The sequence below is a fragment of the Sus scrofa genome, chromosome 4 (assembly GCF_000003025.6).
Source record: "Sus scrofa isolate TJ Tabasco breed Duroc chromosome 4, Sscrofa11.1, whole genome shotgun sequence".
Classification (NCBI taxonomy): domain Eukaryota; kingdom Metazoa; phylum Chordata; class Mammalia; order Artiodactyla; family Suidae; genus Sus; species Sus scrofa.
The window spans coordinates 65,018,097-65,036,359 of record NC_010446.5 but is presented as its reverse complement, the minus strand read 5'-3'; the positions used below and the strand labels follow the sequence as shown (position 1 = coordinate 65,036,359).

General features: G+C 37.8%; 1 protein-coding gene across 8 annotated transcripts in view; it reads right to left on the bottom strand.

The window, feature by feature from the left end:
• Positions 1–18,263, bottom strand: part of NCOA2 (nuclear receptor coactivator 2) — a 357,729-nt gene that overhangs the window by 209,398 nt on the left and 130,068 nt on the right. Inside the window, exon 1 of one of the 8 annotated variants that reach the window (XM_021088458.1) lies at positions 9,479–9,946. The gene's annotated coding sequence lies outside the window, so the exon portion shown is untranslated. 8 annotated transcript variants of the gene reach the window in all.

Below are 18,263 nucleotides of genomic sequence, written 5' to 3'. Positions count from 1 at the left end.
AAGAAAATCTTAAGACATACTCTTGGGAGTTCCCTGGTGGTCCAAGTGGTTAGAACACAGCACTTCCACCACTCCAGCCTAGGTTCGATCCCTGGTCTAAGAACTAAAGCCACTGCAGGCCACAGCCAAAAAAATACATATGTAAACTCTCTGTGGCACAAATAACACCCTATCAACAGGTTTCTTCCGGCAGTGACACTAAATCAAATACCCATAACTGATACTAAGGAATCTGAGAAGAGACTTTAATTCAGATGGAATTTTAGGAGCAAAGATAAATGACGGGGGGAAAGTAGAAAAATAACATCCAAAACAATCTTAAACTGTTATAAGGATGTGTATCAAAAATGGGGAACAAACATTTATAGGTAAGTCAAATTACCTTATCTTTGAGCCCCACTTAACCTAACAGCAGCATCAAAGTAACAATAAGTGTGGTTTTTGCCCTACTTATAAAATAATAAACTGTGAGTCAAGGGCTAATTAGCTAACCTGAATTTATCCTGAGCCCATGATTTTATAACACTAGATGAATTTATCTTCATCCCAAAAGAAGCAGATATTTCTAACCCTTCCTCCAGACAACTGAGTTCCCAAATACAAATTAACTAAACACAGTTTCTTTTTTACTTCCATCTAATAATGTTTAGCACGTCCAAAAATACTTTCAAATGCTTCTGAAAATGTAAGGCAGCTTAGAAACTTGAGCTGTTTTTAGTAATGGTATTTTAAAAGTGGTATAACTTACCCCTCCAAGCAAAGAGGTATGACTTGTCACTGGTGATAGTGATAACGTGGGACAGAGAAAAGAGCTATTTTGAGAAAATAAAGAGATTGGAGGTTCCAGTCTCAAACCTCCCCCTCACATATATGAAACTTAATGCTTATGTAATTCACAAATCAAAAATTTTGATTTAAAAGTGGAATTACAGCAGAATAAGTTATTTATTTGGTTTTAAAGTTACAACAAAAAAATATTTTTTAGAGATAGAAGCAGTAAGTGTTGCCTAGATTTTAGTTATTTCAGTTCTTTCTAATCCTTAAATGTTTACCCAGGTCTCCCCACCCCCTCTCTCTTATATCCATTTTAGAATTTGGAAAGTAATTCTGTTAGCCATGCTATAAATGTCCTCAGATACAGCGTAAATTTCAGGAGCCACTTCCTTGTCCACAAACACACGAACAGTCATTATTTGAAAATAAAGCAGAGAATACCACAAAAAGACTCACAGAAAGGTATCAAAGTACAGTATGTTCAGCAACCTACAGTTATCCTATTTTCGGCTGTAGAGTAAACAAAAGCCACCTCTGTACAAATGAGTTCAGACTTCAAGTGCTAGGTGAAGGACTAATTACGTGTCTGAAACCATGTAAGAAGTAATAACAAATGGCATTTTGGGGAAGGTTACATTAAAAAGATGGAAATACTCAAAATCCATGGCATAAAAAGCCTCTATAAGAGAAATAACTGAAGAAATCTGCACTCTGCAGGTTCTAAACTGGAACCCAAACCTGGAGATATTTATTCACCTTCAGTTCACCTCAAGTAAAACACTGGGAAGTGAGGGTCTTGAAATACTTGTCAAATATAGAAACTTGCAGCATTTATTTCCTAAATGCAAAATATAATTTACAAAAATTAAGTCTGGAGTTCCCGTCATGGCTCAGCAGAAATGAACCTGACTAGCATCCACGAGGACACAGGTTCGATCCCTGGCCTAGCTCATTGGGTTAGGGATCAGGCATTGTGGTGAGCTGTGGTGTAGGTCCCAGATGCAGCTCAGATCTAGCCTTGCTGTGGCTGTGATGTAGGCCGGCGGCTACATCTCTGATTCAACCCCTAGCCTGGGAACCTCCATATGCCATAGGTACAGTCCTAAAAAAAATAAACTGTGGCATGCTAATGAAGACAACACACACACTATGCCTCATTAATCACTTCTTAATTATGTATCATTTATTCATTTGTTTGTTTGTTTATGATTTTTAGGGCCATACTTGCAGCATATGGAGGTTCCCAGGCTAGGGGTCGAATCAGAGCTGCAACTGAAGCTGCAGGCCGACACCACAGCCACAGCAATGCTAGATCTGAGCTGTATCTGTGACTTACACCACAGCTCACAGCAATGCTGGATCCTTAACCCACTGAGCGAGGCCAGAGATTGAACCGATATCCTCATGGGTACTCGTTGGGTTCATTACCGCTGAGCCACAATGGGCCCCTATGTGTCTTTTAGAAATCAAGTAAGATATTTAAAATCATTCATAAAGGGCTGATCATTAAACCTGTTGATAATACAAAAGTCCTTTCATCTGGGATTGTTTTTTCTTTCTGTTTTAGCTATTTTGTTGGGCATTTCAACACCTCTAAGGAAAAGAAAGAGTTGAGAAAATGAGGTAAAATTCCAATCTACGAATTTCACTCCAAGTAAAAGCACTTAAAAAACAAAACAAATAGAATAACCTCTTAGAGCCCTAAAAGAAAACACTACAATACTAAAAGTGGCTGTGTAAGGATGGTGCCATTTTATGGGTAAATTCTTTAATGTCCACACCTTCTAAATTATGACCATATTTAAACTAAAACAGGACAAGAATTGCTGAGGAAGTTAAAACTAATGATTTCAAATATTTTAATCATCTTCAGTTTATTTTCTATAAGACAAAAGGGAAGTGCCCATACAGCTTGACAATGTAAACAAATGCAAAAAATATATTTAGTCCCTTCTTCATTGTCTATGTGAAGGAAGGGAAAGGAATAAGGAAATGAAAGCCATGAGTTCACACTACAAACCCAAACCACAAGAAAAATAATCTAAAACCAGACTATAGAAGGCAGGAGAAAAACAAGATTCTCTACACAAGAAGTGATTTTGCAACACTAACAGGGTAAACCCACATTCCTGCTTTCAAACAGGCCACACAGCTGGCAGTCTTGAAAGCTTTCCAGATAGGAACCAAGATAGTAAGAAGAAGCAGTAGGTCTCAGGACTAAACCAAGCCCTCATCTGTTTCTGATGAAACACCACCCGGCTGGGGTATAACATGACGGCATCCAGAAACTCAAGCCCCATAGATGATGATAACCCTCACAGGAAAATCCTAACGAAACACTGCTTTGAATGCGGGCCTCTCTAGTTAATCATCAGCTGTCCAAAGTATCGGAAAAATGCTTTCTAGAGAGTCATCCATGTGAGGCACAGAGAGAATGCCTCACAAGCTGCCTAGAGGTATGCCAAGAGTAAAACCTGCTCTTGGTAAACTATGGTTGTGTGAATATTAAAGAGTCCAGTTTCCTTTCCAAGTCAAAGCATCACAGGGTTGAGAAAGATAGACTTACTGGATTTGTAGACTGAACCTGCTTTTTAAGGGCACCAGGGCTGTTTATTAATAATGAGAGTTGTACATGAATGGGACCACGTTGTCACTGAGCCCTGGGAGTGTCCCCTAGGAAACCACCTTGACTGACTCCAAGAAGCCAGACCCTTTCCTGCACAATCCCCAACACTTCATCTCTGCTGCCATGGAACTCTCTAAAGCAGCACTCTGGTTTTGTTTGCAGGACATTCAAGAAATTACTCATCCAAAAGAGATTTGAGGGGATAGGTGAAGAGCTAGCCGGCTGTGCTACATTCATTTTCTTCCCCACAGAGGAAGCAGTTGCACTTAGACATTCTTTACCAACAGGAAGTAAAAACAGCATTCTTTCCTATGGGGCTTGACATTGCTGTATCAGGAATGTTTTTTTGTTTTTTGGGTTTTTTTAATACTAGATTCTATTTTACAAATTCAATTCTTAGTTAATGCTTTCCTCTAAGTTAAAAAATACAGCTTTGGGGAGAGAAGAAAATGACCAAGTGAATAAATCTATCCACAAACTGCCAGTAAGTTAATTCATCACATTACCTAAATATAATCCTAAGAAAACGATCACATTTTCCATTAAATCTACATAGACTGATACCAGTTGAGTTCTCACTGAAATCTTCTATCAACAGAGCCATTATGTCTCGAAGTCTCAGTCCAGACTATTAACGAGTTGATTCCTCTTATAAAGATTTACTGAAATTTAAGATAAACAGTAATCATTGTAACACAAATGGCATTGATAAATGTTACAAGCTTTCTTTTCACTTAGAAAGCAGTGTTCATTCCAAGTACAGAAAACTGTAGATTGCAAAAAGCAAGATATCAATTATTATATGGTAACAAGCAATACTGTAAGAGCAATATGAGCATTTACAAGACATACTCAAGGAGTTCCCATTGTGGCACAGTGGTTAATGAATCCGACTAGGAACCATGAGGTTGTGGATTCGACCCCTGGACTCACTCAGTGGGTTAAGGATCCAGCGTTGCTGTAAGCTGTGGTGTAAGCTGTAGATGCAGCTCGGATCTGGCATTGCTGTGGCTGTGGCATAGGCCGGTGGCTACAGCTCCGATTAGACCCCTAGCTTGGGAACCTCCATATGCCACAGGTGTGGCCCCAGAAGGACCCAAAAAAAAAAAAAAAAAAAAAAGACATATTCAAAATGTTTATAGCTAGACCCAATATTTAAATTTAGTTTTCCTCTAGTATCTTCATTCCTGAGAGGTATTAAAACAGTAAAATTCATGAAAGTTTTGGAAACCAACAGGTCATAGTTCAAATACTGACTTCTGCCATTTACCATATGTATGATCCCAAATAAGTTAATTAATCTCTCCCTGCTATAGTTCCTTCATCTGCAAAATGGGAATAATATATACCATGTTGAGTTTTTAAGAGTATAAATAAGAAAAGATCTGTAAAGCACATATTGAAGGGTTTGGTCCATATTAGACACTTGCTATTTACAGTAATTACTATAATCATCATTGAAGTTGCAGAGATCAACCCACTAATTCCAAGTAATAGCCACAAAAGTGAAGTGTATAAGACCTTCAGAAATATTTCAAAGAATTGTTTTCAAGACGTTTCTAGACTGCAACTTCTAGGTTCTACAAAGTCCAGATACCATCTCTGTCATTAGGCTGTGACATAAGACTCTTCTATTAGGTACTTTCTTGATGTTAGAAGCAAGCAGGTATTGCAGCACTACTTGAAACACCAGGACTGCCAACTACTGAGTCAGATTTAACTAATACATGAACTACTCAGAGTATGCCAAACACTTTGGGAGGCTGAACTGAATTTTTCAACAGCTAGTCAGCGAGTATTTATTGAGTCCACTGTGTGTACAACTGTGCACTGGAAACCTGGCAAAAACATCAATGGTCAACATAACCCCTGCCCTCAAAGAGTTTACCATCTAAAGGAAACAAACAAAAGAGAAATTTCTGAAAAATGTAGGAAAATATATTATTTCCCAGTTGGCTAAAGACAGTTATAGAGAATGACAGGTGGATAACCGATGTTAATTAGAAAAGTTTGAGTCAGTCAGCTCTGCTGTGTTTTAAAAACAGGAGAGAATATAATGGATGACTAATAGATGAGAGGAAGTTATAAATATAAATTATAATTTGGACACTGAATGTAGCAACAGCAAGAAAGCACATCAAAGTAGGATAAAACATAAGTAACTGCCATAGTGAAAAGCAAAATCATCTGGGGTAGGAAAAGAATAAAATCAGCAAATGTTGAAAACATTATTGATAAGGGTGATAACAGCCTAATGTGGAAATTTAATAAATTAAAAATGAGCATTTGAGGAGTTCCCACTGTGATGCAGTGGGTTAAGAATCCAACTACAGCGGCTCGGGTCGCTGCAGAGGCACAGGTTCAATCCCCGGCCCTGGGCAGTGAGTGGGTTACAGGATGTACTCTATAGATCAACAATCTCTAAAAGAAAATTAAGAACCTCTCTTACTCATTCCAAGAACTGCTATCCCTGGAATTTGGACCACAGAGATGTTAGAACAGGTTGCCTTCTCTTTTTTTTTAATTAAAGTAGAGTTGATTTACAATGTTGTGCCAATTTCTGCAGTACAGCAAAGTGACCAAGTCATGTGTGTGTGTGTGTGTGTACATACATATATATGCACATATACATATATATACTTACCCTTTCTTATATTCCATCACAGTGTATCCCAAGAGATTAGACAGTTCCCTGTGCTGTACACAGTAGGACCTCATTGTTTATATATTCTTTTTTTTTTTTTTTTTTTTTTTTTTTCTCGCTATTTCCTGGGCCGCTCCTGTGACATATGGAGGTTCCCAGGCTAGGGGTCCAATCGGAACTGTAGCCACCGGCTTACACCACAGCCACAGCAACACAGGATCCGAGCCTCGTCTGCAACCTACACCACAGCTCACGGCAACACCGGATCCTTAACCCACTGAGCAAGGTCAGGGATCGAACCTGAAACCTCATGGTTCCTAGTCGGATACTTTAACCACTGCGCCACGACAGGAACTCCTGCTTATACATTCTAAATGTAATAGTTTGCATCTACTAACCCCAAATTCCCCATCCATCCCACTCCCTACCTGAAAAGGTCTTTCCAAACTTGGCCTCATTATTTGGAGCAGCTCTTTCAAGTGATGTCTGTTCTACCTTTCTCCCTTTAATGAAGCTATTATTCACTCCACTCTTCTTAGATTTTCCTTTCTAAGACTTTTAAGATAAACAGTCATTGTGGTAAAGAGTAAAGTAGAAAAGAGAGGGAAATAATGCTCACAACTACCTCACTTCTTTGAAATACCTTTTGTTAACAGTTTAACAGAGCAGCTAATCCTGTCATTTAGTTTATTTCAGGTGTTCTTCTATCCATATATTTAAACATGATTAAATGAAATTCTCTGTAACAATTTGCTACTCTGCTGTTTTTCTGTACTATAGTCGTAGTTGCTATCAAAAGAACATAACATCATTTGTTTAACCTTTTCTTCCCTGTCTAAATGTTTCCATTGTTTCACTGTTTAGAAATTATATGATGGAAATCTTTGCTCATAAATCTTCATCTGGATATACATCTATTTCCTTGAAACAGATTATCAGGAGTAGTTTTCCTATGTCAAAAGATATGATCGGTTGACTCTAAGATTACTGATATATGAAGCCAAAGTGATTTTTAGAAAATACTAATTTATACCACAAACCACTAGTTCATGAAAATGCTCTTTAAACACAATCTAATTAACAAAGGGCAGGATCTCATTCATTCATCCTACTAATTTGATTATTGAGAAAATAGTATCTTGTTGCAGGTTTTACTTGTATTTTTTAAGACTATAAACTTTTCTTCAGGACTTCCCATCATGGCACAGCGGAAACAAATTCAACCAGGAACCATGAGGTTGAGGGTTCAATCCCTGGCCTCGCTCAGTGGGTTAAGGATCCAGCATTGCCACTGCTGTGGTGTAGACCAGCAGCTATAGCTCCAATTTGACCCCTTTCCTGGGAACCTCCATATGCCGCAGGTGCAACCCTAAAAATAAAAATAAAATACTAACGTGAGTGTGAGAGTTTTAAAAAAAAAAAAAAAAAACCTATTCTTCATAGAGACTAAAATGAGACTTTGCTTTCTCGCAGGATATTTGACATGGGTGGCCCATTAACTTGGTCTGGTCTTTCTGGTCAAAGCTTAGTCACCTCATAAATGGCCATTACCACCAACATTCTAAGTGGCAGACTGCTCTCTCTGGGACACACCTACCATCCCAGTGGCAGCCAGCTCAAATGGAGCCACCAGAAAACCAGCCTGGACTAGTCTTGACCTCCTCAAAACTAGCAAGACAAGCCAAAAACACTGGGTTAAGTTTTCACAGATTTCCGCAGAAACTTCAACCGTTCCTAATAATACTTTTCTCAATTCTCCCTGGCGCCCATGATGTAGTTCAATGCAGTACCGCAAGTACAAGTTGCCTGGTACTTGTAACACTAACTAAAGAGTCTGTGTATATTACGCACGAAAGCACACACGTTTTTACCCGTAATAATTAATCTCCTACCAGGTACATGTCAGTCTCTGTATACATGTGAATAAAGTACACTTGCTCTCAACCTTATTATGTATGTTTTTCCACATACATGTGAAAGGATAAGGGCAATTCACTGCTATTAGTTCAAACTAGTGACAGCAGTAAAAATTAATATGCATAAAGTTATGGAAAACTGACCCTTGCACTCTTCGCATATGCGGGAGGGGGTGTTCGAGTGCTGTGATTCTAGAATCATAAAGAGAACTTAAACTTGAAGGGCATGTCTTTTGTAAAATTACCTGTAACATGGAAGGTTCAGATAAGGAAAACTGAAGAGCAAGTTTTCCACTTCTTATGTTACTTATATATGATGAATCATAAGAACTGTTGATCACAGCCTCAATGAGCTAATATTGAAGGTTTTAAACCCAAAAGCCAGTCAGTCGTCCCTTATGCAGAGTAAAACACACTGGTAGCTCTAAGCTATTTTCCCAAGAGCCAGCATCTCCCATAAAGGTAGAACAGGAAAGGTAATGAAGTATTTAGTCTTCAATGGTTTTAAACTTTAAATTTATTGATGGGAGTCCATAAACTCAACACTGACTTATAAAAGGCAGAAATGGCCTCAAAAAAATAAATAAATAAAAGGCTCAGTTACCCTGCTGTGGTTCTAATAAATAACTTATTTACTGGGTTTCTCTAGAGACGGCACTCTTGCATAGGACAATCAGTAACTCAGTCCTGTTCAGATAGCTCTTTACCAGCAGCTAACCCACTTCACTGCCTTTGCTTAAGTCTTCCTTACTGAACTTCAAATTTTTCCATTCCTATTACAAGATTACAGGTATTTCTGAAGTTTGCTCAAGGAGATTAATACATTCTGCTTTCTACCATCTCCTTCTATATAACCCAAACACTCAAGGACAGTCTTCAAATGAAAAACAATCTTGCTGTCTATTCATTTACATTTTAAATACTATACTTGAAATAAATTCAGTAAAGTAAGCCTGGTAAAAAGAATACTCAAAAGAAAGCAAGGCTCCTCTATATCTTCTTTCCTCATAAATATATACCTACTTGATTCTGAAAACCTTGAAGATCCCATTCAAAAAATGTCCAAAAGATACCTGAAAGCTTATTAAGTACCAAACTGCCTTAACTAATTGTATTTCAGATATTTATTTTAAAAATTCTTTGACCCATTTTCTATTAAAAAAAAAAAAAATGGTGTCTTCGATCACAACACTGATTGACAAAGTGAATTCAGTTAAAAGCCAACCAGTAAAACAAAGCAGCAATACAGTCTGACAATGATTCTGTTCACAACTAATCAAAAACACTCCAGTAAAACAAACCTACTAAACTATATATAGGAAGAAATCGACCTGAATTTCATCATTTTTAATATTACTAGAGAAAGCAATCATACAATGGATAATATGATTAAATGCTGACGTATTAAAATAATCTAAAACAGAATGAAGACACAGACAGACAGACAGACAGATAGATAGATAGATACATAGAAGATAGATAGATATATAGATAGATAGGTTTTTAAAGCTCCATTACCTATCAAGTGCTTCCAACAATCTCCAGTGCTCTGGGAGACAGCATTTTAACAAACCAACTTCACGCATCCCATAGGCTCAACCCACATTTCCTGATTTCTATGACAAAGATTGTCATTAACCTACCAAGATCACCAGGAATGCAGTACCAGTGTGGCCACACTTAAATAAACCTTTCATCTACTTGAGCAAAACAGAAACACTGAGAAACTGGTATAGCAGGTCACACAACTCAGCACTATTATACATTGGTTTCAGATGAGACCGCCTTACTAATCGGCGTACCTGAGACTCATACAAGAAAGGCAAACACGGGTAACTTGCACAATCTTGGAAAAACAAGTAGTAATCAACTCAAGTTATTTTTAGCAGAATAACTTACTGTAAGATTATGTAAACCACCCAATAAATAAAATTCTAAAAATCCCATCGATTAGATGTAATTGCTATATTTTGAGGCAAAAAAAAAAAAAAAAAAAAGAAAGACCTAGGATTTCTAGTTATAAAAAAGTCTTTACTGAGTTCTTCTATGGACAATCAGTAATTTTGCAACATTTTTATTTTTATTTTTTCTGCTGTACAGCATGGGGACCAAGTTACACTTACATGTATTCTGTGACATTCTTGATAGTTTCTCTTGTGCTTCCCTCAATGAAGACCTTTATCATATTAAATTCCCTTAAAATTTCCCTTAAATAAAATTCTAAATCAAACAAGTTGTTTTTAGACTATTTCACTTGTCCTTATAGGAAAGACTTTATTAATATCAGCGATAAAGCAATCAAGCTTGCTTATAAAGAAAGGAATGGGTGGGGGGAAGGGGGAGGGGGGGAGGGGAATCTCAGCAATATTCAAGACCATGCGACAACTATTACTCTTTATACATAAATAAGGATATACATTTCACATTAAATATCTTTCCATTCCAAAACATAACTTTTACCTAGAAACTATAATTAGTGGAGTCAGACAGAGAAAGACAAATATCACAGGATATCACTTATATGTGTGGAATCTAAAATAAGATGGTACCAAAAACTTACATAACAGAAACAGACTCAAAGCTGTTGGTTACCAAAGGGGGAGACATAAAGGACTGAGGAGGGATAAATTAGGGCTTGGAACTGACACATGCATACTACCACATATAAAATGGATGGGTAGCAGGGACCTGCTACATAGCACCAGGTAATCTACTCAATACTATGTACTGACCTATGGGAAAAGAATCTGAAAAAGAATGGATATATGTTTATATATAACTGATTTACTTTGCTGTACACCTGAAATTAACACAACTTTGTGTGTCGATATTCTTTTTTTTTTTCAAAAAGAAGGTATCTAAAAAAATAAATATAACTAAATATAACTTTCAATTTGCATTTCCCTGAAATCATACTAGATACCGTACCAGAATAAATAAAATGTAAAGGGGGAAAAGATTAATAAGGCCAGCAATGTTGGATGTGGAGCAACTAGACCCCCATACATTGCTGATGGGGATGCAAATTTGTACAAACACTTGAAAAACTGATTGGCAGTACCTACTAAAGCTCAATTTACATTATTCCCAAAACCTAAGGTTTCAATCTTGGGTTTAAACCCAAGAGAAGTGAGTGTAAAACATGTATAAAACCAAAGACACATAAACAAATGTTCATAGCAGCTTTATTCTTAAAAGCCCAAAATGAAAATATCCCAGGTATCCATCAATAAGGTGAATAGAAAAATGTTAATGTATTCCCACAATGGAACACTATACAGCAATGAAAAAAAAGAAAAACATACTATATGTTACAACGTGGATGAATCTTGCAAATGCTGGGCAAAAGAAGCCTGGTACCAGAGAGTACATTCTCTATGATTCAATTTTTATAAAGGTCTTAAACAGGTAAAACTAATTTAGGAGGAATCAAGATCTCTGGGGACTGGGATCAGAACAGTGGTTACCTTTGGGAAGATAGTGACAGGGGCAGGGAAACACAGTCCCTGACGTGCTGGAAATGTTCTCTGTATTGATCTGCAGAGTATTCACCACAAAGGTGTACCATATTCACTAACAAAAATTTATCTGTGTCATATTCTGTCTTACTGGCTTCCTGACTTTTGTGAGTTATTTAACCCCTCAAAACCTGAACTTTGTCCTCTATAGGATGGGGTTAATACTTTTGATACAGAGTTGATATTGAGTATAAAACATCCAAAAATGGTAATTACTATTAGTGCCCTTTTTTTTTTTTTTTTGGATTAACAGGAACATGGTGAAAGGATGTTTTTTTGTTGTTTTTGCTTTTTAGGGCCGCACCCACAGCACATGGAAGTTCCCAAGCTAGAGGTCCAATTAGAGTTGCCTGCCTACACCACAGCCACAACAATGCCAAATCTGAGCTGCATCTACACCACAGCTCACAGCAAATGCTGGATCCTTTAACCAACTGAGCGAGGCCAGGGATTGAACCCTCTCCTAATGGATACTACTTGGGTTCATTTCCACTGCATCACAACAGGAACTCCTCAAAGGACTTACAAATGCCAATAGTAAAAAGAAATAACCTACAGACATGGGGAAAAGACACTCAAGTTTTTAAAATTTGATAAGTCTGGTCCCATATGGTATAAAAGCAAAGAGCTGAACACAACAGAACTCATGTGCAGTCTCAAGAAAAGGACAATATATTTACATGATCTTAAAAGGTATGAATGTGTACATATACTTAGGAAAGATTTCCGGTTGAAATGGTTAGATAAAATAAAAGCAATTCTAACACCTAGGGGTTGGTTATCTTAAGTTACCTGGAAAAGACAGTTATGTTTCAAAGCATATGGATAAGAAACTAATAGTTTCTAATTAATTTTAGTAATTTCCTCTCCTAAATAAAAACTTCCCATTAGCTGACTTGTTTTAAAGCCTCTCATACTCCCATTTATTTAAGAACAGCCCACATAGAAAACAGTTCTATCACTAAGGAGGGATTCGTTTAATCCCAAACGAATTATTCATAAAAGCATAGCTTTTACTTATAAAAAGCAAACTCCATGTTTAAATTACAACTTTAGCAAAAATGTTTTAACATATTACTTTCAGAATTGTTTTCTTATAAAAATGGTCAAAAGTAAATTTATTATTTATTGTTTCAGCATATAGAAACGATAGCATAAAGCTTTCTTCCTAAAACAAAACAAAATTTAATTTGACCAACACAATGCCAGAATGCTAAAAGCTTAAAACAGGCTCAGCGGGCTAAGAACCAGACATAGTGTCAGTGAGCATTCAGGTTCAATCCCTGGCCTTGATCAGTGGGTAAGGATGTGGCATTGCCACATTGCAGCTCAGATCTGGTATTGTCATGGCTGTGGTGTAGGTCTGTGGCTGCGGCACAGGCCTGCAGCTGCAGCTCTGATTCAACCTCTAGGCCAGGAACTTGCAAGTGCCACAGGTGCAGCCATTAAATTTAAAAAAAAAAAAAAAAAGCTTAAAAAATAACCTAATACATCATAGTAGAGCACATAAGTAACTGCAAAAGATCATCTCAATCTTCAAACTTTTAGTACAGCTCAAATGAGTCTTTGAATTTATTGTAATTCAAAATTCTAGCCTGCTCAAATATAAAATGCTACTAAAAATGTTAAAGTAATTTGAAAAACTACAACTGTATAAATTACATAGAGATATTTTTCTTTTACAGTTCTCTTCAGTTCACTAAGAAAATTTATAGCCAAATGTAACTGAGATAATCCTTCTTTAAGCTAATGTCTAAAATGGTTGCTACGTATTAATTTGTCAACTTTTTAAAAACCTAACACTTTGATGTTATTTTTATATCTACATTTCTTTCTGGCATTAAACTGCACACTACTGAAACAAAGTAAAAATCAGATTTTATCCAAGTTCATTTTAAGCTAAGTTTCATTTTCATGTAGGCTTTATCCTTCAATGCTTACATTTAAATTTTCTAAAACAAACTTCATATTCTATAAGGCAGCAATCAAATATACTGTTAACAAAATCACTGGAGATGTTATGGTCCCAGCAAAGACAGTATGAAAAAAATGTATTTTCACTCACACAGAAACAAATTAGAGTTTTAAACAATAAACCATGACTTACATCATGACGTGAACAGAGATGCCGAAAAGGTTAGAATGAAAAGTCCCCTTAAGGTCAACAGGATTTACTTTTATATTCGTGTCACGTGAATTCCTTTATTAAGGTTTGAAAAAACACCACTTACGAAAAAGAGTCACTGTGTGATGATAGAAACCATTTTAAGATTTATAAATCTTTTACGAAAAATCATGATTATATAGCAAATAGTAACTGGAATTTGAAGGGGTCTGAATTGCTTGTAGCTAAAACTGGATGGAGTAAATACTCCAAAATTCTTCAGTTCTCTAGGAATTTAAAAAAAGAAAAAAAGCTAGTCAATATTTTTTTTGGTTAAAAAACAACTACTCTTGTATCTGAGCAGAGAATATCTGTGCCAAGTTTAAGCCTACTATGAATTCAAACAGCTAGATTTGTAAGCAGGTTTAAAACTCTGCCCAATAATTAGAAAAAAACCACCTACACTAGAACATGCTCCACGGTACTGTGATCTATTAACAGTAAGACTGAGTGGATTTCAAGAACGCTGGTCTGACCAAAACTTTTCCCCAACTTATTCCTAATTCTAGATGGATAAATGAGCCTTTTTCTATGGAAGTTGATAGAAAATTCTACCAAAATCCCCTGTGACAGTTTTAGTCATAAGTTTTATTGTTGATATTACCATTTTTTGAGGAGGGTGGCAAGTACTTTATTAAAAAAGAAAACTTATAATGTGCGTTAAGGTATATGACATAAGATATATTGCTATTTAAATAGATTTTTAACAGCAAATTTAATGCTTCAATCAAACAAATTTTTTTTCCATTTTAAATAACTCATAAGTGACCAATGCTTGCTTTGGCACTCTGAATACTGTAAGTCTATTTAATCTTTAAAGATCAAACTCCAGAAGTCCATAGTTCAGAGAAACACATGCTTTACAAAACCTGGGATGTGGCTGCTTAATACACAAAGGAGTAAAAAGCACCGAACTCATCGCACACTGGAGATGAGAAATAAATTATTCTTCACAGGGCACAGTGTCTATATTTTAGTCATTACCTCAAGTCATCAAAGCAGGCCTGAAAGGTAAATATTATTACCTTCATTTTATAAAGAAACGGAGAAAATTGAGTTTAAATAAACTTGCCTGAAGTTTCACTGCTAGTGGCAAAGCAAGGATTCAAACCTAAGATTTCACATACCAAATTCCATCTTCTTTTCACTCTACCTTCAACCACTGCAATATCTGGCTGCAGCATTTATCAAAGAGTTGGCAGGACCTGTCTTGGCCAGCTGCTTGCAAGCCATGTTCAAAGACTAGCGTTTTTCATTAGCCAATGTCAATGAATTAAAAGACTCAAAAGCAAATTGAACAAAGTCAAGAATCCTAAGAAGCAGGCACTACTGCATCCGGGGGACCCCATGACACAGGGGCTGCAAAATCCTCCCCAGGGCTGCGGGGGCGGGGTGCGGAGGGGTAGCAGGGCAGAATCCCCCAGCTGTGTGCTGCTATTGGGGTGGAAGGGTCTCTGGGGCCCACAGACCCAAGGGTGAGGCAGTATAACTCTGCTCAGTCCTTGGTGGGCCTGATAGGTGAAGCCTCTTAGTCACAGCAATTGTTTCCCTAACGACCTGCTCAGGAGGGTCTTTAACACATTACCAGGCCCTATGAATATCCACTTGCAGCAAAACATTTACGCAACATCTCAAAAGCTCACGGCACATGATTCAGAACAGTCTGCAGTTCACCAATGTGCCAGGGCATGGAGGTCTGGGGACTGCTGGCCTGGGCGCTCTGTGGACACAGCCAATGAAGCCAGGACACTGATGGACAGCATTATCTGCCGTGTCAGCTGAGTGGTGCTGAATGCCACCAGGCCCTCCAGGGACCTGCTCAAGCCAGGACACTTCAGCCAGGCCAGTTCACATCACCATGCCCTTTGCCTGACCAATACGGCATACCTCCTTTCTAAGAGCGGGAATGCTGGTCAGCTATCCCATTGGGCAATAAATGCTTTGTGCAGAAATATGCTTATAATTGTGAATTTCACTTCTTCCTTCTTTTCACCATTTCCTCTCCTTTTTGTTTCTGCTGCTTCTACCCTCCTCCAGCTCTTCAAAATTCCACCATTCAATAACCCTTTCACTAACTAGTCTCTCTACAGAATCTCTTCAATACACTGCTGCCTAACTGATCTTTAAAACAGCTTTTATCATGTCAAGTTCTTTCAATGGCTGTACATTGTGAAATGAATCAATTCTTAACACCTCTAACTTTTCACAACTAATTTGTATCCTCCCTGTTTATTTATCCAACCTAATTTCCTGCTTCAGATGGACACCAAAGAACTAAATCAGCCTCTATAATTAAACAATCACCAGTCAGACCAAGTCAGCCTACCTGCTTCCTAAGGTGTCAACACTTGTCATTTCCACAGTGGAAACTTCCAACAGTTGCCCACTGCTGACATAAATTCAAATTCTTAATAAGACACTGAAAATTCTCCATGATCTGGCCCCAAAGTATTTTTGCTGTCTTCTGCTTACTACAACCAACATGAGGTCTTGTTCTCTGACAGACACAGAGATCGCAGCCCCTCCTGGCGCAGACCACTCTAGCTTTCCCTACATCTGTGTCAAGATGCTCACCTTGAATTCATATCCCCATTCGCTCTATTAACATCCTTCCCATCTTTCAAGGTTACTTCTGAGAAGTAGATCTCTCTAGTCTGTGTTTCCACAAACCTTTCTTTATATCACTTATCAGTCTCTATCTCGTATTTCAGTTACCTTCTCTTTTAGAGCAGGAAGCTCTTAAGAGCAGGGGGTTCTGGCTTGACCTTTACATCAATCCTAATAACTTGTAGCCACAGTACCTTTCTTTCTCTCTCTCTCTCTCTCTTTTTTTTTTTTGGCCGTACCCGTAGCATATGGAAGTAGTTCCCAGGCCAGGGACTGAATACAAGCCGCAGCTGCAGGAATGCTGGATCCTTAACCTAATGCACCAGGCGAGGGATCAAACCCATGTCTCAGCAGAGAAACAAGCTGCTGCAAAATTAACACTGGATCCTTAGCCTACTATACCACAGCGGGAACTCCAACAGTACCTTTCTTGAAAACACTTGTTATAATAAATACCAATAAATGGAATGTATCTGAATCCCTGGCAGAAGCTATTAAACACTCAACCTGGCAGACGTGGTAAGAAGTAAAATATAAGCAAAATGACAAAAAACTTATCAAAAAGTGAAAGCTTTTAAAAATCAAGACTGTGGACAGCACTTAATACACTTGTTTTGGTCACATCAGTTCTCTCTACCCACGTAAACCAAGGTCATTTTCACCTCGCTCCTGTCTCCATGAGCTCTGCGAACACTGCCCCCATGTGTGCTTACTCCTTCTTTCAGTGTCCACAATAAGCTTTTCTCCAGAATGTAACACATTCACACTCGAACCATAATACCTGTTCCCTAGAAAGGAGAGCTGAGCCAGCTGCTCTCAACCAGTGTAGAGCCAGCTGCTACCAGCAAGTGTCTGTCAATGAAAACATTACACTACAACAGCTGAACAGATTTTACACTAAATCTGAAAGGTTTGTTGTTGTTGTTTTAATTTAAACATAAATTTTGCCGTCTTAACCACTTTTACACATACAGATGAACAGTGATAAGGGCATTCAAATGGTTGTGCAACCATCTTCCAGAATTCTTGCCCTTACAAAACTGAAACCCTCTAGTCATTAAACGGTAATTCCCCATTTTCATTCCTCACAGCCTTTCATCCCCGGCAATCACCATTCTACTTTCTGACTCTATGAATTTACTCTAAGTACGTCACCTGCGTGTAATCCTGAAGTATATAAGCTGTTTGTGACTGGCTTATTTCATTCAACATACTGGTGTTCTCGAGATTTATCAATGTTGTCAGAATTTCCTTCCTTTTTCAAGGCTGAATAGTATTCCACTGCATGCAGAGATCACACTTCATTTATTTATTCATCCTCAGTAGACACTGAGTTGTTTCCATCTTTTGGCTACTATGAATAGTGTTTGTGGTTTTGAGAAAACTCGAGTCACTCCTGAGGGGCTGTGAGGAAAGAGAACAAGGTACCTCCAAAGGAAGAAAGTTACCTTACAAAGCAGCTCAAACTCAGAGACAAGTGCTCCTTAAAAATACTGATGCCACGGACCAGGAGCTACTCACACATTACTGTTTAGTGCTAACAAAAACTTGTAAATATTTTTTAACACATGGTATGGACCAAATAGGGACTTTAAGAGTAATGCCTATTATGTGTATACACGAGCATGAGCATACACACACGCACGTGTGCACACGCGTGCGCGCGCCTGCATGCGCACACACACACACACACACACAAAATCAGAAACAAATGAGCCCACTACTGCTCATCCTGGAGCATGTAGCAAAGAAACATGCTACATGTTTTTTTCCTTGAGAAAAGTAGTTCCTCTAACACTAGCACTTGTCATATTCAACGTGAGGCTCAGATTTTCCATCAGGTAACAGTACTGCCTCTCTCTTCTTCTTCCATGTTCCGAGTTTCAACCATGAACTTAGACACAGCTCTCACTCTTTGCCCTAGATCTCTGGGATGAGAGGGTAGAATTCATTCTTGATACGGAAAGTTCCTACTGTAGGACAAAGATTTACGAACAACTGCTCCCAAAGTCAG